Source organism: Moschus berezovskii, chromosome 2 (assembly GCF_049115385.1).
Source record: "Moschus berezovskii isolate FMDL1 chromosome 2, NW_MosBer_1.0, whole genome shotgun sequence".
NCBI classification, from domain to species: Eukaryota; Metazoa; Chordata; class Mammalia; order Artiodactyla; family Moschidae; genus Moschus; species Moschus berezovskii.
In genome coordinates this window covers 607,189-628,170 of record NC_142461.1, presented here as the reverse complement: position 1 = coordinate 628,170, position 20,982 = coordinate 607,189, and the positions used below count along the sequence as shown (strand labels likewise).

The window sequence follows — 20,982 nt, the reverse complement described above, 5'->3', positions numbered from 1 at the left end:
GGGCGGGAGGAGACGGGGACGACAGAGAATGAGATGGCTGGATGGCATCACCGACTCTGTGGACATGAGTTTGAGTGAACTCCGGGAGTTGGTGATGGACAGGGAGGACTGACGTGCTGTGATTCATGGGGTCGCGGAGAGTCGGACACGACTGAGCGACTGAACTAAAGTTATAGTTTTCAGAACCTGCAGATTATGTTTTTTCATAATTCTCAAAACATTTTTACACCTCAAAGAATGAAGCAGGAAGTAAAACATTGACCAGTTTAAACCAGTTTTGACTCTTTAAATAGGCTATTTATTAATCAAACCTTGGAGAAGGAAATGGCACTCCACTCCAGTATTCTTGCTTGAAAAATCCCATGGACGGAGGAGCCTGGTAGGCTACAGTCCATGGGATCGCAAAGAGTCGGACACGACTCAGCGACTTCACTTAATCAAACCTTGAGGGTTTATACAGACAGTACTGCGCATGTGCAAGACGGGACTCCGTGTTTCCAGGAAGACCGCGGAACGAAGAATCTTCAGTGGTGGGAACCCAAACAATAGAAGTGGTTGCCATCGGACCCTTAACCGGGTGAACCAAGAAGTCCTTCAGTAAGAAAAATCCGGCTTCCGTCTGCCGCAGTGCCTTGTTAACCATATATGGACTGCTTTGAAAACTAGCCAATCAGCTTGTGCCAAGTTTGAATTTTTCCCTAACTCCTTCAATTTTGCCCCAAACCGCGGCGCGGAGAGACAGATTTCAGCCCAATTTCCTGTCTGGTTGCTGGTCGACCTCGTAACGAAGCTCTTTCTTTTCTCGAAAACAGGTGCCATATTATTGGCTTCTATGCGCCCCAGGCAGTGAGCCCTTGCTCGACAAGAATTTTTGGCGATCGCAAGCGGACTAAGGCCGTGTGGTCGTCTGGCTGACACCCTGAAGCCCCGGGCTGGGTGTAGGTCCTCGCCACCGGCCCTGAGTGGACACCTAGACGCGATTTGTCTAGAGGCTTGGCTGTCGGATTCCTGCTTCCAGCCGCAGAGGCGCTCCAGGCTCCTCCGCGCTCCTTTCACTTTTGGGGAAAGAAACAGCTCCTGCATCTTTTGGGTGAGTAACTCGTAAAAACGCGCTTGTGCCTAAATTGTCTATTAACTGCATCAGGATTTGGGTTAGAGTCCCACTGTAAGGGAGACAGTATAAAAGGTTACAGCGCCTGCGGAGAGCGGAGATTCAGTTCCTGGTCTTGGAACTAAGATCCCAGGAGCCGGCCAAAAAAATGAAAACGCTTACTGCCGCTGAGGTACTCAAAACTTCGGATTAGAGTCCCAGGCCCTTGACTTTCTTTGTCAGTGTCTGATTGTTTCATTTGTTAGGAATTGGCTAGTAGGGTTAAATTGGATGGTCACAGAAAAACTTTATTGAATCTGTATTCTGCCATTTTGCTGTGGTCATCCTGAAGAAAAGAACTCTTCTAAAATGGGGAATGGTAACAGCGTACCTGACGACGCTCCCTTGAAAAGTGTTCTTCAGGGTTGGTCAGGGGTTAGCTCTAAGCCAATGAAAAAGAAGAAAATGCTTTACTTGTGTAACACTGTCTGGCCCAAATATCAGCTGGAGTCAGGGGAAAAATGGCCCCAGAATGGGTCTTTGAATTATAATACTATTTTACAATTAGACTCGTTTTGTAAGAGAGAGAAAAAATGGGAAGAAATCCAGTGTGTGCAGTCATTTATGACTTTATATAAGAGGAGAAATTGGTATAAGGAAGTTAATGAGAACACAATCACAATGGGTCAGAGGGAAGACTCTCAGAAGAAGTCTCTTTTACCTGAGTCAAAGTCAAGTGATGGTCTAGTCCCTTCATCGCTGTTGCAGTCGCCCGACCATCTGCCCCTCCCTCGGCGCCTCCTGCAGTGGCCCGTTCCCCAGCGCCTCCTGCAGTAGCTCGTGCGGGGAGCCGGCCTGAACAAGGCCCCAAATGTCGGCCGTGGGAACGCCTTGTAAGTGCTGTTCCCTGTCCCGCCACCCCTTAAAAGAGTCATAAAACGTTTACCAGGCCTTCTTTGTTCTTCCTTGAGAAAAACAGAGCAAATGACCCTTTGCTTGGTTTCCTGTTTTTTCCACCCAGATTTCTGTAGGTATGTTTTCCTTATCTCTTAAAATAGATTAAGAATGTATTCCCTAATCTTTATAGCCTGCAGACTTGTTTTTCTTATCTCGTGAGCATTAGTCTAAATGCCAAGCTTGCCTTAGAAAGCAAACAAGCCTTTGTAATCTTCTATAGATGTAATAATTAACCTGGTAAATGATTTAAACCACATGGTATTTTTATGTACCCTGTTCCCTGTCTCACTTGGTATATAAACCCTAGCCTTCTTCAATAAAGTCACTGATTTGCTTCACGAGCATTCAGTCCTCTCGATCCCATTCTTTACTCCTTAATTCTTTTCTCAGGCTTCTATGTCGTTGCGGTCCGGACTTGTTGGGACTTGATCGGACTACGTAGTCGCAGCCGCCTGACCCGTGAGTACGAGGGGATCCCAGTAGATAAAATAAAAGAGGTAAAGTTTAATGTTTTTGTAAAGGGCGGAGAGGGTTTCAGTCGAGAGTATAAACAATGGGTCAAGGTAATAGTAGACAACTTTTTGTAGCAATGCTTAAAACCATGCTAAAAGTTAGAGGGATAACTGTCGCTAAAAACAAGTTAGAAAAGTTTCTATCATTTGTGGACGAAGTTTGCCCCTGGTTCCCAGAAGATGGTACTGTTAATACTGAGACCTGGAAAAAGGTGGGGGAACAAATTCAGCAATATTATTCTTTACATGGGGCTGATAAGGTACCTTTGGACGCTTACTCTCTGTGGACCTTAATTCGAGATTGCTTAGATCCTGAACATGAGAGTAAACAATTAGAGGCCGCATTAAAGGCCATTATCAACAGGCCTGCAACTTTGCCCACTGCCCCCGCCTTGGAGCATATTTATGATACACCTGAAAAACCTCTTGCTCCATCCCTTTCTGACTCTGACTCGGAGTCAGAATCTGCCAATGAGGCAGATTTAGAAGAAGCTGCGGCCCATCACTCTGAAGAAAACCCATGGGAAGTATTTGCAGCTGAAAAAGCCATAAATACATCCCCTTTCTCAGAGGTTAGGGAATTGCTTACCGCTATAACTAAACGTCTTGATACCCTCAGTTTTAATTATCCCCCCCAACCTACGTTCCTCTCTGATCCTGCGCTCCCGCAGCCTCCTTCAGTCATAGCAGGATTAGATCCACCATCAACAGGTTTAATTAAGGAACCAGAAACCCCTTTTTTGGTTCCTGCTAACAAAAATCCGGCCCCTATTACCCAGACTCTCTCCCCTTTACAGCTCGCCGTTCAGCAGGCGAGACAGCATGGAGAGACGTTAGAAGGTTTTCCTATTTTATTCCCTGTCCTTGAGGACACTCAACAGAGGAGATATTATGAGCCTCTACCATTGAAACAGATAAAGGAACTAAAACAAGCCTGTGCTCAGTATGGGCCAACTGCCCCTTTTACAATGTCTTTCATTGAGGCCTTAAATAGCCAATACTTGCCGCCCAATGATTGGAAACAAGTTTCTCGAGCCTGTCTCACAGGAAGAGATTATCTTTTTTGGAAATCGGAATTTGGAGAGCAATGTGGGATTTTAGCAGAAAGAAACAGAAGGAATGGGCTACAAATAAGTTTTGAAATGCTTATGGGAGAAGGGGTATATAGGGTCACTAATCAACAATTAAATTACCCCCCTGAGGCGTATCCCCAGATTAATAAAGCAGCGTTAATAGCCTGGAAAAGACTGCCCACATCTAATAAAAAATCAGACGATTTATTAAAAATAAGGCAGGGCCCCGACGAACCCTATCAGGATTTCGTGGCTCGACTGCTAGAATCAGTCTCACGAGTCATAGGAGATGAAGAAGCCAGTATGGTCATAACTCGACAGCTGGCCTATGAAAATGCTAATTCTGCTTGTCAAGCGGCTTTGAGGCCTTACCGGAGAAAAGGGGGAATAGCCGACTACATTCGAATCTGTGCCGATATTGGGCTGTCTTATATGCAAGGCTTAACCATTGCGGCTGCTTTGCAAGGAAAGACTGTAAAAGAAATCTTATACCAACAGGCTACAAAAGGAAAAATCAAGAATAGAGTTAATGGGCTCCCTGGAAGTTGTTTTTCTTGTGGTCAGATGGGACATCGGGCCATACAGTGCCCCCAACAACAAAAGGGGATACTTGACAAGCAAAACGGAGGTCCCAAAATTTGCCCGAGATGTAAAAAGGGACGACATTGGGCTAGAGATTGCAGGTTTAAGACTGATATCAATGAAAAAACTCTGGAGCCTATGTCGAAAAACTGGGTGAGGGGCCAGCCGCAGGCCCCGAAACAATACTATGGGACCCTTCAGAAAAATCACCAGAGAATGATAACAAACCTAGAGTCAAAGACCTCCACAGAGCTACCTCAGGCAGCGCAAGATTGGACCTCTGTTCCTCCTCCTATACAGTATTAACTCCAGAAATGGGCATGCAAGCCTTGCCCACCGGAGTTCATGGGCCACTGCCTCAAAATTCAGTAGGGTTATTAGGAAGAAGCAGCTGGACTTTGAAAGGTTTGCAGATTGCCCCCGGAGTAATTGATTCGGATTTCACAGGAGAAATGAAAATAATGGCCTGTGCCCCCCAAAATATCATCAGTATCCCCTCAGGACAGTGAATAGCTCAATTAATCATACTACCAACTATACCTATTGGCAAAATTAAAACAGCTCAACCTAGAGAGGGTACTTGTTTTGGATCCTCAGATGCATATTGGATTCAAAATATAAAAGAAACGCGTCCTGAACTGGAACTTATTATTAATGGTCATAAATTTATTGGAATTCTAGATACTGGAGCTGATGTCTCAGTGATTTCTTTAGATGACTGGCCAAAAAATTGGGCAAAACAGGTAGCCATATCCACTTTACGAGGAATAGGTCAATCCCATAATCCTAAACAAAGCTCTGAGTTGCTTCTGTGGAAGGATGCTAAGGGCCATAAAGGACATATACAACCCTATATTCTACCCAATATCCTGGTTAATTTATGGAGGCGAGATGTTATGAAACAGATGGGAGTCTATATTTTTGCGCCTAATGACACAGTAGGCCAGATGCTAATAGATCAAGGTTTATTGCCAAAGCAGGGATTGGGAGAAAACGGAGAAGGGAATCCATTGCCTGTTCAGATTAAGTCCTCGCCTCGTCGATCAGGTCTTGGTATTTTTAGGAGACGCCATTGCATCTCCTGCGGCCCATGCGGACGCAATCACTTGGAAAAGTGACGTCCCCGTGTGGGTCAATCAATGGCCTCTTACAAAAGAAAAAATCATGGCCGCTGAACAGTTGGTGCAGGAACAATTGGCACTTGGTCACATTGAGAGCTCTAACTCACCCTGGAACTCTCCTATTTTTGTTATAAAAAAGAAATCTGGAAAATGGAGGCTGTTACAGGATCTCAGAAAAGTTAATGAAACTATGGTTGTTATGGGTCCTCTACAGCCTGGTTTACCTTCCCCCATTGCTATCCCAAAAGGGACATTTAAATTGATTATCGACTTAAAAGATTGTTTTTATACTATTCCCCTAGCACCCCAAGACTGCCCCCGGTTCGCGTTTAGCGTTCCCTCTAATAACTTCCAGCAACCCATGAAGTGTTATCATTGTAAAGTTCTTCCTCAGGGCATGGCTAATAGCCCTACTTTCTGTCAAAAATTTGTTGCTAAAGCTTTGGAACCCACACATTTGAAATATCCCTCACTGTATATGGTTCATTATATGGATGACATCTTTTTAGCCCATGATAATGAAAGTGTTTTATTATCCGCCTTTTCTGGTTTATAAGCAGATTTGCAACATTATGGTCTTCAAATAGCGCCAGAAAAAATTCAGCGTAGCCCTCCATATTCCTATCTGGGATTCCGGCTGGAGGGGAAAACGTTTAAAGCTCAAAAATTAGAACTTCGTAAAGAAAATCTGAAAACACTTAATGATTTTCAAAAATTACTAGGTGACATTAATTGGATTCGACCTTATTTAAAAATTACTACAGGAAAATTGAAACCTTTGTTTGATATCCTTAAACAACCAGCAGATCCGACCTCCCCCAGATCATTAACTGACGAGGGACGCAAAGCATTACAGATAGTAGAAGAGGCTCTAGCCTCTCAAACCAGTTCCCATTGTGATTACACAAAAGAATGGGGATTGTATATCTTTCCTTCCACACACTCCCCTGCTGCTGCTAAGTCACTTCAGTCGTGTCCGACTCTGTGTGACCCCATAGACGGAAGCCCACCGGGCTCCCCCTTCCCTGGGATTCTCCAGGCAAGAACACCGGAGTGGGTTGCCATTTCCCTCTCCAATGTGTGAAAGTGAAAAGTGAAAGTGAAGTCACTCAGTCGTGTCCGACCCTTAGCGACCCCATGGACTGCAGCCCACCAGGCTCCTCCATCCATGGGATTTTCTAGGCAAGAGTACTGGAGTGGCTTGCCATTGCCTTCTCCTATGCTGTTCTTTTCCAAGATTCCCGGATGTATTGGATACATTTGCCTGCCTCCCCCGCCTGAGTACCAACTCCTTACTTCGACTCAGTCAGTTCCCTCATCGCCAAAGGTCGACAAGAGTCTCGGGAACTACTTGGTAGAGACCCTCATTTTATCTGCCTGCCTTATACTAAAGAGCAACAAAACTGGTTATTTCAGTTTAGTGATGCTTAGAATGCTGCCCTGGCTCACTTTGCTGGCCGCCTAGAAAACCATTTCCCAGCTAATAAACTGCTACATTTTGCTAACCAACATAAATTTGTCTTTCCCTCCACTGTTGCTAATCAACCACTTCCAGACGCTGTAACTGTATTTACCGATGGATCTTCAAATGGAAAAGCTGCATATGTTGTCAATGAACAAATTACCTCTTGGTTTACAGGCTGTACTTCCGCGCAAAAAGTAAAACTTTGTGCCCTATTTGCTGTTTTGCAACAATTTCACTCTGAACCTTTGAATGTTTTTTCTGACAGTCACTGTGTCCTTCGGACACTTAATGAAGTAAAAACCGTTCCATTCATACACATTGTTAATTCTGTAATTCAACAGCTCTTTCGAGATACTCAAATCCTTTTACAGCATAAGACTTACAAATGTTTTTTTGGCCACATCAGAGCTCATTCTGGCTTGCCTGGACCCCTGACGTCAGGAAATAAACTGGCTGATTCTGCTACTCATATCTTTTTTTCCCCAAACACAAAAAGCAAAACAGTCCCATCGACTTCATCATCAAAACAGTCATACCCTCAGGTTGCAATTTAAAATCCCCCGAGAGGCAGCCAGACAAATTGTTAAACGCTGTCCTGTCTGTCCTCAGTTTCTTTCTGTCCCTCACTACGGCGTTAACCCCCGGGGCCTTCTACCTAATCACCTCTGGCAAATGGATGTTACGCATGTCCTATCGTTTGGAAAATTAAAGTATGTACATGTTACTGTTGATACTTTTTCTGGTTACATTTTTGCTTCCTTACAGACTGGAGAAGCTGCTCGACATTGTACTGCACACTGCCTTGCGGCTTTTTCTGTTACGGGCACTCCTAAAGTCATAAAAACAGACAATGGACCTGCCTTGCTTCGCAAACGTTTCTTAACTTTTGTTCTCGTTTGTCCATTTCTTTAAAAACAGGTATTCCCTACAATCCTCAAGGACAAGGCATAGTGGAACGCGCCCATCAGACTCTAAAACATCAACTTTTAAAATTAAAAAAGGGGGAATTATACCCCCTGACACCTTATAATTATCTACATCATGCTCTTCTTATCCTTAATTTTTTAAATTTAGATTCAAAAGAAAAAACCGCAACACAACGATTTTGGACGCCCATGACCTACAACAAACCCCTCGTAAAATGAAAAGACCCCATTACTAACCAATGGCATGGCCCCGATCCTGTTTTAATATGGGGACGGGGGCTGCTGCTGCTGCTGCTAAGTCACTTCAGTCGTGTCCGACTCTGTGTGACCCCATAGACGGCAGCCCATCAGGCTCCCCCGTCCCTGGGATTCTCCAGGCAAGAACACGAGTGGGTTGCCATTTCCTTCTCCAATGTATGAAAGTGAAAAGGGAAAGTGAAGTCGCTCAGTCATGTCTGACTCGTAGTGACCCCATGGACTGCAGCCTACCAGGCTCCTCCGTCCGTGGGATTTTCTAGGCAAGAGTACTGGAGTGGCTTGCCATTGCCTTCTCCGGGGGACGGGGGCATGTTTGTATTTTTCCACAGGATGCCAAAGCGCCGCGCTGGCTCCCAGAGAGGTTGGTATACCAGGCTAAAAGATCCCTGACGGCTCAGATGAGGAGGCTACAAATAGGAGAAAAAAGCGTCCTGCCAGCAAATCAACAACTACATAAATTTGTAGAACAAGCAAGGCGTATTGCAGTTGATACAACCCAACCACACGTTTCTCTATCCTATTTGGTGCTTGCACTAGCCTGTGCAGTAATAAATCAAGCATTTCCCCGAGTTAAAATGTTTTTCTATCCTGGGCTCATTCTTATGCTGATTTTCATAACAGCTCCGCCTGCTGGGTTTGTACCGCTATGCCTTTGTCTGTAGTCGATGGGTTTCCTTGGTGGGTATCCCCTATACAGCAAATGCATTTTCTTGCAGTCTGTGATTTTTTAACCCAGTATAAGCAAACTCACAAAAGTCTCAACACTCTAAATGTCTCTGCCCTTCCTGAGTAATCAAAAGGCGAGTTCCTCGCTACAGTTCAACGTTAATGCGAGTTATAAGGCTGTTGAAGATGCATACCGTACTTATTCTAATACCAACAAAAATAAGACTCATACGAGTCGATTTTTTGGAGATTATTATCAGATCTGGGATGAGTACTTTCGGATGACCCCGGAGAAAGGACAGTTATTGAGACGAGCGGACATTTGCTGGGAACAACAAGAACATCAACCCCGTTTTGGGGGAAAAGATTTTGGCAAACATTTGTTAAAGCATGTGGGTATTACCCCTATTTCTATGTGTACTTGGGTGATTAATGTAACCTTTAATTATAATGCTTCCACCCTCTGGCTGGGATCTGATTGAGAAAACAGTATAACATGGGTGGCTCCTAACAAGACAAAATGGATTTGTGGCTCTAATGTTTGGCCCTGGCTTCCCGTTGGTTGGGTGGGTCGCTGTAGCCTTAGATTTATGTTTGCTCCTGGCCAAATCACTCGCTCTCCTATGAAAAACCCCACTAATCTTCCCCTTTTAAAAGCACATTCATCTCGAGCTGTGTTCCACTGGTATGATTATTTAGCAGCAGTATTTGTCCCTTCTATTGGAACAGCAGATATAATGACCCATGTGGACGCTTTAACAAATTTTACTCAGCGGGCGTTACTAGACACAAAAAAGGCTATAAAAGCATTAAATGAAAAACAAAAACAGATGCAAAAGTCTATTCTACAAAACCAAATGGCCCTAGACATTCTTACAGCTGCTCAGAGAAAAACCTGTGCTGTTATAAAAATAGAGTGCTATGTTTATATTCCTGATCTGTCCTCCAATATATCTAATGCTATTGATGACTTGCAACATCAGATCAGATCTATGCAAGAACCCTCGCCCCACTTTTGGGAACAAGTTAAATCCTGGTTCCATAGTGACTGGTGGAAAACCTTACTTATAATATTTGTAATTATACTTTGTCTCCTTTGCTGTGGACCGTTTCCTGCAATGTATTATGAATTCAGTTACTGAAAAAATCATGATGTTTTCACATATTACTAAAAAATGACTGCCTTTTCTCCTGGAATAAAACAAAGAGGCTGGTCTTTTTTCTTTTCTTAATAAAAAAGAAAGGGGGAGATGCGGGGAGCCGGCCTGAACAAGGCCCCAAATGTTGGCCCTGGGAACGCCTTGTAAGTGCTGTTCCCTGTCCCGCCACCCCTTAAAAGAGTCATAAAATGTTTACCAGGCCTTCTTTGTTCTTCCTTGAGAAAAACAGAGCAAATGACCCTTTGCTTGGTTTCCTGTTTTTTCCACCCAGATTTCTGTAGGTATGTTTTCCTTATCTCTTAAAATAGATTAAGAATGTACTCCCTAATCTTTATAGCCTGCAGACTTGTTTTTCTTATCTCGTGAGCATTAGTCTAAATGCCAAGCTTGCCTTAGAAAGCAAACAAGCCTTTGTAATCTTCTATAGATGTAATAATTAACCTGGTAAATGATTTAAACCACATGGTATTTTTATGTACCCTGTTCCTTGTCTCACTTGGTATATAAACCCTAGCCTTCTTCAGTAAAGTCACTGATTTGCTTCACGAGCATTCAGTCCTCTCGATCCCATTCTTTACTCCTTAATTCTTTTCTCAGGCTTCTACGTCGTTGCGGTCTGGACTTGTTCTCTTTGCCGGCAGGCTCCGGCAAGCTCGTCCCCCAGCTCCTCGTCCCCCAGCACCTCCTGCAGCAGCCTCTCTCTCAGTGCCTCTCGAGGTACCCCCGCCCTTGGCGGCTCTGCCGTTGCCACCTCTTGCGCTAGCCCCACCGTCCACACTGCTGGTGGGTCCCTCGACTTCTGAAGCGGGTCTTCCTGCAGGCAGTGTCAAGGTGCCTACCGATCTTCCTCAGGCTGCTGGTCCGGCTCTGCACTTGCCCTTAGCAGATGGTCACGAAGGCACGGTCTCCCTTCTCTGTCCCCATCAGGGTACTCAGTTTGGCCCAGGGAACACTCTGCCTCAGGTAAAGCAACTTCTGTTAAGGCAGGTCCCAGCTGGCTTAGATGATCAAGGACAGTCCAGAGCAAGTGGAGTGATGCATCACGGTTTATCAGTAGTAGATGTATTTAATTATAAAGCTAAAATGCCATCTTATCAGGATGATCCCAGGAAGATGGAGTGTCTCTTTAAAGGCATTTTTGCTGTTTTTCATCCTAACTGGGCTGCCATACAGGTCCTCATGAATATCCTCCTCAGTCCAGAGGAACGCAGCATGGTATTAGAGAAGGCTCGTCAGGAGGCTGAAAGGCTCCATGAGATACACCCAAAGAGTCCACTCAGAACTTCAGCAGAGCAGGCTCTTCCTGGAGCTGAACCAGGATGGGATCCCAGTGATCCAGGAGCTCAAGCAAGGCTGGATCATTATAAAGATTGTTTAATGATTGGACTGCAAAAGGGGGCAAACAACTTCAAGAGGGTCCAGAATGTAAGGCAAGGGCAGGAGGAGGCCCCATACACCTTTCTTGAAAGGCTTCATGAGGCTTTCCGAAAATATACTGATATTGATCCAGAACACCCAAATAACATGGGACTGGTCAATTTAAACTTTATCAGTCAGAGTGCCCCAGATATAAGAATAAAACTAGAGCAACTGGAAGAAGGACCATGGTTGCCAAAGTCTCAGTTGCTTGAGATTGCCCTTGAAGTGTTCAGAGGCCGACTCAAAATCTGAGAAAAGCAGGAGCAATGCATCTTGAGGAAGGCTGCTCTGCTCAGTCGTAACCAGTCAAGATCCAGCAGGACATCTGCAAGAAAGAACAATCGGCCACTGGTAAGACCCCAGGGACCTCCAAAACCCAACCGAAAAGGTCATCCATTTGTTGGGCCACAACAATGTGCCTTTTGGAAACGGGAGTGTCCCAAAAACAGATGGGGCCCCCTCTCCCCCAAGATAGCTTCCATCACTGGTGTATCTGGGGAAGTTGCTCAGAAACCTTTTCTACAGCGGCTAGAATGTCACATAGAGAAAACATCTATAAAGTACAGCTTTATGTGTGAGCCTGAATGTCATAGTCCCTCATCAGGGCAAGAGGTACTAACAAATTTAAATGACCAAGTGGGTTTCTCAGCAGAAAAAGTAGACACCAGAGTACTCCCAGGTCAAAATTTCACCTTCCAAGCTGCACCATTACAATTGGGAGACAAGACTCCATCAGATGTCCCTGAAGAAATTTTACAAAAGATAAGAGCAGACGTTTGGGCTGATGGGACACCAGGAAGAGCCAAGACAGCTGACCCAGTAGTAGTAAAACTCCGTCCAGGTGCCCAGGTTCCAAAGTTAAAGCAGCCTCCTTTGAAAAGGGATGTAAAGGAAGGTATAAAGCCTCTGATAAACACCTTTCTTAAATACCAATTAATTCAACCATGTCAGTCCCCATATAACACTCCTATCCGGCCAGTACAAAAACCTGGGGCTGGAGAGTATCTTTTTGTGCAGAATTTGAGAGCTATCAACCAAATTGTAGAGGATATGCATTCAGTGATGCCAAATCCTTATACTTTGTTTACGAATTTATCTGGAGACTTTTGCTGGTTTACACTTCTGAACTTAGAAGATGCTTTTTATTGCATACCCCTCAGTCCTGAGTCCCAGAAACTGTTTGCATTCCAGTAGGATGATCCAGAGACAAACATAAAGCAGCAGTATTGCTGAACGGTACTTCCACTAGGATTTAAAAATGCCGCCACCATCTTTGTGGAGGCCTTTATGAAGGACTTGAAGGATCTCCAATTAAATGAAGGAATCTTACTCCAGTATGTGGGTAATATGCTAATTGCTAGTAAAACTAAGGAAGCTTCAGACCAAAATACAGTCCTCACTTTAAACTTTTTGGCAGACCGTGGATATAAAGTCTCCAAAGAAAAGGCCCAAATTTCTCAACCAACTGTAAAGTATCTAGGAGTTGGGTTGTCAAAAGGACAGAGAAATCTGTTGCCAGATCGAAGGGAAGCAATAGCTGGGGTGAATGTACCCACCACCAGAAAGCAACTGAAAAGATTCTTAGGAAAGGCTGAGTTTTGTCATATTTGGATTCCTAACTTTGGACTCATAGTCAAACCTCTGTACGAGGCTCTCAAAAGAAGTGTCAAAGAGCCGTTAAACTGGACTGCTGAATGCCTTGAGTCATTCCATACCATCAGGGAGAAAATTTCAGCAGCGCCAGCCCTTGGTTTCCAGGACATTAGAAAGCCATTTGACCTTTTTGTGCATGAAAGACAGGGTGTGAGTCTTGGAGTGCTAACTCAAAATTTAGATACTGTCAGAAGGCCAGTAGCTTACCTTTCCAAACAATTGGATATTGTAAGTCAAGGATGGCCAGTTTGCTTGCGGGCTGTGGCTGCAACCTGTGACCTTTTACAAGAAACTGAAAAGTTGACTGAGGGCAGTCCTACTACTGTGCACTCTCCGCACCGTATGCAACCTTTACTTGAACGAAAGGCAGATATTGGCTTACTTCAAAGAGGCTAAGAAAATGCCAAACCATGCTATTTGACAACCCGAATGTAACATTAAAGGAGGCATCTGCTTTAAACCCAGCCACTCTGCTCCCCAGTGCGACAGAAGAGCCTGTTCACGACTGTGTACAAATAATTGAAGAACAGTATCCTAGACCTGACCTGACTGGTCAGTTTGTAGAAATGGATCTAGAGAGACGTGATGAAAGGGGACTTTATGTTGACTTTTGAGACTTAGATGATGATGAGTAACAAACGGAGAAGGCTGGATATATAATGAACAGGAACTAGTGCTCAGACCGCAGCATTTAGTGGGAAGAACTATACTCAGCTACATCAAGGAACCCATTATAGGAAGGATACAGCCTATCGTCGGCTTCAAAAGTTTACTGTTAGTCCATAAATGCAAGGACCGTTCAAAAGACAGTACAAAACTGCCTGATTTGCACCAGAAATAGCCCTAAAACTGGGCCACCTCCAACAGAACCAGGAGATGATTCGCAAATAGACTTTACTGTTATGCCAAGAGCTGTGGGACATTACAGATATTTGCTGGTATTTGTGGACGCCTTCACAGAATGGGTTGAAGACTTTCCATACCAGAGACAGAGCTTCCTCGGTAAAAAGGCCTTACTGAAAGAAGCTAGCCCTCGCTTTGGGTTGCCTCTTTCAATTCAAAGGGACAGCAGAGGAGATTTCATAGCTGGGGTAACTCAAGGGGTCTCCTGGGCCCTTGGTCTACAATAGAAGTTACATGCTTGATGGAGCCCTCAAAGTATGTCAGGAAGTCAGCTTCACTTGAGATGAGGTCTTAACACTTGCCCTTTTGAGGAGAGTAAGAGTCAAGGCTATGGTTTTTCCCGTGGTCATGTATGGATGTGAGAGTTGGGCTGTGAAGAAAGCTGATCGCCGAAGAATTGATGCTTTTGAACTGTGGGGCTGGAGAAGACTCTTGAGAGTCCCTTGGACTGCAAGGAGATCCAACCAGTCCGTTCTAAAGGAGATCAATCCTGGATGTTCATTGGAAGGACTGATGCTGAAGCTGAAACTGCAATACTTTGGCCACCTCATGCGACGAGTTGACTCACTGGAAAAGACTCTGATGCTGGGAAAGGTTGGGGGCGGGAGGAGAAGGGGACGACGGAGAATGAGATGGCTGGATGGCATCACCGACTCTGTGGACATGAGTCTGAGTGTACTCTGGGAGTTGGTGATGGACAGGGAGGCCTGGCGTGCTGATTCATGGGGTCACTGAGAGTCGGACACGACTGAGCGACTGAACTGAACTGAACTGAAGAGTGGCCCCTAGAAGCAAGGGCCACTTAAGCCCTTATGAACTGTTACATGGGAGACCCTTCCATAAGACTAAGTATTATTGCAGTCTTGAAAGTGATCACATTGTAAAAGGATTAGATAGTATAAAATGTATACAATTTCTTGGTGCTATCTTATCTCTAGTTGATTAATGTTTCCCACAGACATTCCTTTGCAATGCAGAAGCCCAGGAAATTGGGTCCTCCTGAAACTTGGAAAAATTACTTCCTTGGAGATCAACTGCAGCCCAAGTGGATAGACCCTATGAAGTTCTTCTGTTTATACATTCTTCAGTAGAGCTAAACAGAGTTAAACCTTGGGTATACAACTCCTGAATGAAATGGTGCCCATTGCTAACCAGCAGCTCCCTGTCCCCTCTACAGTTCTCTAACAGGGCACTCTCTCTATGGATGGGAGAAAGGAAGAGTAGCAGCCTTTTTAATACTGGTGGGTCCTGGAAACCCATTACTGATTTCTTGACCCCAGATTACACTTGTGAACCCTTAACTGACCTTAAGTTACTTTTCAGATAGAAACAGAACAGCTAAGACCCCACCTGGCCGGGAAGAGAAGATGAGGACATCTTCAAAGTAGACAGCTTCTGCCCAGAAGTCTGGTACAGGCCTATATAAATAAATATTCAATCACTAAAAATGTTTACAATAACATGGTTTCAGTTCAGTTCAGTCACTCAGTCTTGTCCTTCTCTTTGTGACCCCATGAACTGTAGCACGCCAGGCCTCCTTGTCCGTCACCAACTCCTGGAGTTTACCCAAACCCATGTCCATTGAGTTGGTGATGCCATCCAACCATCTCATCCTCTGTTGTCCCCTTCTCTTCCCGCCTTCAATCTTTCCCAGCATCAGGGTCTTTTCAAATGAGTCAGCTCTTTGCATCAGTGGACAAAGGACTGGAATTTCAGCTTCAACATCAATCCTTCCAATGAACACCCAGGACTGATCTCCTTTAGGATGGACTGGTTGGATCTCCTTGCAGTCCAAGGGACTCTCAAGAGTCTTCTCCAACACCACAGTTCAAAAGCATCAATTCTTCAGGGCTCAGCTTCCTTTATAGTCCAACTCTCACATCCAAACATGACCACGGGAAAAACCATAGCCTTAACTAGGCAGACCTTTGTTGGCAAAGTAATGTCTCTGCTTTTTAATGTACGATCTAGGTTGGTCATAACTTTCCTTCCAAGGAGTAAGCGTCTTTTAATTTCCTGGCTGCAGTCACCATCTGCAGTGATTTTGGAGCCCCCAAAAAATAGAGTATGCCACTGTTTCCCCAACTATTTGCCATGAAGTGATGGGACCGGATGCCATGATCTTAGTTTTCTGAACGTTGAGCTTTAAGCCAACTTTTTCACTCTCCTCTTTCACTTTCATCAAGAAGCTCTTTAGTTCTTCTTCACTTTCTTCCATAAGGGTGGTGTTATCTGCATATCTGAGGTTATTGATATTTCTCTAGGCCATCTTGATTCCAGCTTGTGCTTCTTCCAGCCCAGTGTTTCTCATGATGTACTCTGTATATAAGTTAAATAAGCAGGGTGACAGTATACAGCCTTGACGTACACCTTCCCCTATTTGGAACCAGTCTGTTTTTCCATGTCCAGTTCGAACTGTTGCTTCCTGACCTGCATACAGGTTTCTCAAGAGGCAGGTCAGGTGGTCTGGTATTCCCATCTCTTTCAGAATGTTCCACAGTTTATTGTGATCCACACAGTCAAAGGCTTTGGCAGAGTCAATAAAGCAGAAATAGATGTTTTTCTGGAACTCTCTTGCTTTTTCGATGATCCAGCGGATATTGGCAATTTGATCTCTGGTTCCTCTGCCTTTTCTAAAACCAACTTGAACATCTGGAAGTTCACAGTTCACATATTGCTGAAGCCTGGCTTGGAGAATTTTGAGCATTACTTTACTAGTGTGTGAGGTGAGTGCAATTGTGCGGTAGTTTGAGCATTCTTTGGCCTTGCCTTTCTTTGGGATTGGAATGAAAACTGACCTTTTCCAGTCCTGTGGCCACTGGTGAGGTTTCCAGATTTGCTGACATATTGAGTGCAGCACTTTCACAGCATCATCTTTTAGGATTTGAAATAGCTCAACTGGAATTCCATCACCTCCACTAGTTTTGTTCGTAGTGATACTTCCTAAGGCCCACTTGACTTCACATTCCAGGATGTCTGACTCTAGGTGAGTGATCACAGCATTGTGATTATCTGGGTCGTGAAGATCTTCTTTGTACAGTTCTGTGTATTCTTGCCACCTCTTCTTAATATCTTCTGCCTCTGTTAGGTCCACACCATTTCTGTCCTTTATTGTGCCCATCTTTGCATGAGATGTTCCCTTGGAATCTCTAATTTTCTTGAAGAGATCTCTAGTCTTTCCCATTCTATTGTTTTCCTCTATTCTTTGCTTTGATCACTGAGGAAGGCTTCCTTATCTCTCCTTGCTATTCTTTGGAACTCTGCATTCAGATGGGTATATCTTTCCTTTTCTCCTTTGCTTTTTGCTTCTCTTTTCACAGCTATTTTTAAGGCTTCCTCAGATAGCCATTTTGCTGTTTTGCATTTCTTTTTCTTGATTTCATGGACTCCTAAAGAATAAGATCTGTTTTTGGAGGACTGTTAAAATTAGGAGTCATAGCTCTGTGTATCGGTTAATCTTTTTACTCACCAATTTTTTTGGTGAGACGGACTTATTATCTGTCTCGAATATTTTAAAAGGCCTCCCCCACTCACATGATGATTGCCTGAGACTTAAGAATTCAAAACAGGACTTGTGAATGTTTACAGTCAAGTGCAAAAACAATCTCATTCCTCTTATAATAATCTATGCTGCTACTTAGCAAGAGGCAGCTGCGTATGAAAAATGTGATCTTTTTGAGTGAAGAGACTTCATAATATGTAAATGAGATATGAGCGAAACTCTCTAAGGATAATTATGCTTTCGGAATGTCTGTCTGAAATAATCTGTCCAAATTGGGGTAACGTGAATTTCGAAGGGTTGTGCTAAACTTAAGTGATGGAAGTTCACTGAATAGCTAGCTCATTTCCAAATAAAGTAAGATTTTGAAACATTTATTACTGAACATTAGTTTCCTGTTACAGAGAAACTAAAGAAATTTGGGACTGTTAATTAATAAAATAAGCTGGTGCAAAAACTTGAATTTGGCTTTTCTCTCTGTTAAAAGGACACACTTTCTTCAGATGTTGAACTGCATTTGACAATAGATTTAAGTTTATTTGCCTCTTAAATGGTCTGTTCCATATTTGCCTCTGAAATCCTATATTGTTACTCTGGCTGAGTGAACAGCTATTGTTCCACACCTATAATCCCATCTGACTGAGTGCTCTAAACCTTTCTGATATTTGTTGACAAAACTTCCTAAATCATTCTGATGAAACACTTTCGGCTTCTAGCTAACTTTGGGATCTTCAGAGGGCCCCTGCAACATCCCAAAGGGAGATATTACACTAATTGGGTTCAACTTCCATGTTAAATTACATGGGAAGTATTGTCAAGTGAATAATAAGTCCTGGGTATGTTGTATGGTAAATGTTACTAATACAGATATCCTAGAAACAATTTATATGTAAGTTCTGATATATTCAGGTAAAATGTTGCCATAATTCTGATTACTATCTTAAAGTGTTGCCACAGCACTAACCAAGTTTCTTGTGAAAATGCTTCCTCTTCCAGAAGATTTATAAAAAGGACTTTTTTGTTTCTGAACTGGGTAAGAAATTAAAAGATTCTAGTGGGAAACCTGATGACTGTACAAAGGTTAACAAAAGGACCGAATGAGCTGGCAAATATGCTTATAACTTTTATGGTTTCTGAAAAATTACTGGTTTGAATCTGTGTTTTCCAGATCTTAGGAAACCTTCCCCTCAAACTAATTATGACTTAACAGTAATTTGGTAAAATGGTATTTAATAGACAAATTGAAACATTTACCTTTTTTCTCTATCTGATCCCTTCAGAGACCGGAAACTCTTAGGCTTCCAGTAATTTTATCAGATAAATTAGGAAGGCTATCTCACTAACAGGTACAGAAATCTCAGTTTTGGAGATGTTGAGAAAGGGAGGAATTCACTTAGATCTGTTAGGTGAAATCTGTGATAAGCCTTTGGGATGTCTTTCCTAGCCCTGAAAAGTTTTATTTTAAAGTTAAGTTTGAGACTCCATAAAAGTTTCAGCAAAGCAAAACAAAGAAAAGTCTATGGTTATATAAAATAATCAGGTCAAGTTTATTGAGAACAGACCTATTTTGTAAACAAGTCTTAATTTGGTTATATTTGGTAAAAATGAGGGTGATTTTAGGGAGAAAAGGATGTTTCAGTAAGTGTTAAATCCCAGTTTGTTAATGGAAGTCTGTATCTACTAAGACTCCTTTCCTGAATAGATCTTTGCTGTTCAGTTCAGTTCAGTTCAGTTCAGTCGCTCAGTCGTGTCCGACTCTCCGCGACCCCATGAATCACAGCACGCCAGGCCTCCCTGTCCATCACCAACTCCCGGAGCACACTCAAACTCATGTCCACAGAGTCGGTGATGCCATCCAGCCATCTCATTCTCCGTCGTCCCCTTCTCCTCCCGCCCCCAACCTTTCCCAGCATCAGAGTCTTTTCCAGTGAGTCAACTCGTCGCATGAGGTGGCCAAAGTATTGCAGTTTCAGCTTTAGCATCAGTCCCTCCAATGAACATCCAGGATTGATCTCCTTTAGAATGGACTGGTTGGATCTCCTTGCAGTATAAGGGACTCTCAAGAGTCTTCTCCAACACCACAGTTCAAAAGCATCGATTCTTCGGCGATCAGCCTTCTTCACAGTCCAACTCTCACAACCATACATGACCACGGGAAAAACCATTGCCTTGACTAGACGGACCTTGGTTGGCAAAGTAATGTCTCTGCTTTTTAATATACTATCAAGGTTGGTCATAACTTTCCTTCCAAGGAGCAAGCGTCTTTTAATTTCATGGCTGCAATCAGCATCTGCAGTGATTTTGGAGCCCAAAAAAACAAAGTCTGACACTGTTTCCACTGTTTTTCCATCTATTTCCCATGAAGTGATGGGACCAGATGCCATGATCTTTGTTTTCTGAATGTTGAGCTTCAAACCAACCTTTTCACTCTCCTCTTTCACTTTCATCAAGAGGCTTTTGAGTTCCTCTTCACTTTCTGCCATAAGGGTAGTGTCATCTGCATATCTGAGGTTATTGATATTTCTCCCAGCAATCTTGACTCCAGCTTGTGCTTCTTCCAGCCCAGCGTTCCTCATGATGTACTCTGCATATAAGTTAAATAAGCAAGGTGACAATATACAACCTTGACGTACACCTTTTCCTATTTGGAACCAGTCTGTTGTTCCATGTCCAGTTCTAACTGTTGCTTCCTGACCTGCATACAGGTTTCTCAAGAGGCAGGTCAGGTGGTCTGGTATGCCCATCTCTTTCAGAATGTTCCACAGTTTATTGTGATCCACACAGTCAAAGGCTTTGGCATAGTCAATGAAGCAGAAATAGATGTTTTTCTGAAACTCTCTTGCTTTCTCCATGATCCAGCGGATGTTGGCAATTTGATCTCTGGTGCCTCTGCCTTTTCTAAAACCTGCTTGAACATCTGGAAGTTCACGGTTTACATATTGCTGAAGCCTGGCTTGGAGAATTTTGAGCATGACTTTGCTAGCGTGTGAGATGAGGGCAATTGTTCGGTAGTTTGAGCATTCTTTGGCATTGCCTTTCTTTGGGATTGGAATGAAGACTGACCTCTTCCAGTCCTGTGGCCACTGCTGAGTTTTCCAAATCTGCTGGCATATTGAGTGCAGCACTTTCACAGCATCATCTTTCAAGACTTGTAATAGCTCAACTGGAATTCCATCACCTCCACTAGCTTTGTTCGTAGTGATGCTTTCTAAGGCCCACTTGACTTCACATTCCAAGATGTCTGGCTCTAGGTCAGTGATCACGTTATCGTGACTATCTTGGTCGGGAAGATCTTTTTTGTACAGTTCTTCTGTGTATTCTTGCCACCTCTTCTTAATATCTTCTGCTTCTGTTAGGTCCATACCATTTCTGTCCTTTATCGAGCCCATCTTTGCATGAAATGTTCCCTTGGAATCTCTAATTTTCTTGAAGAGGTCTCTTGTTTTTCCTATTCTGTTGTTTTCCTCTATTTCTTTGCATTGATCACTGAGGAAGTCTTTCTTATCTCTCCTTGCTATTCTTTGGAACTCTGCATTCAGATGCTTATATCTTTCCTTTTCTCCTTTGCTTTTCGCTTCTCTTCTTTTCACAGCTATTTGTAAGGCCTCCTCAGACAGCCATTTCGCTCTTTTGCATTTCTTTTCCATGGGGATGGTCTTGTTCCCTGTCTCCTGTACAATGTCACGAACCTCCGTCCA

At 43.5% G+C, this 20,982-nt stretch overlaps 1 long non-coding RNA gene across 4 annotated transcripts; it reads left to right on the top strand.

Annotated features, from left to right (window-relative positions):
• Positions 1–603: 603 nt before the first annotated feature.
• On the top strand, positions 604–17,747 carry LOC129537563 (uncharacterized). Of its 4 annotated transcripts, none has more exons than XR_016038944.1 (3): positions 604–1,090; positions 2,438–2,506; positions 6,573–17,747. It is a non-coding gene; the product is annotated as an uncharacterized LOC129537563 (long non-coding RNA). The 4 variants fall into 4 exon arrangements; XR_016038943.1 differs by having other exon boundaries at positions 606–1,090; positions 2,438–2,544; positions 7,566–17,747; XR_016038941.1 differs by having other exon boundaries at positions 606–1,090; positions 2,438–2,544.
• The last annotated feature ends 3,235 nt before the right edge of the window (positions 17,748–20,982 follow it).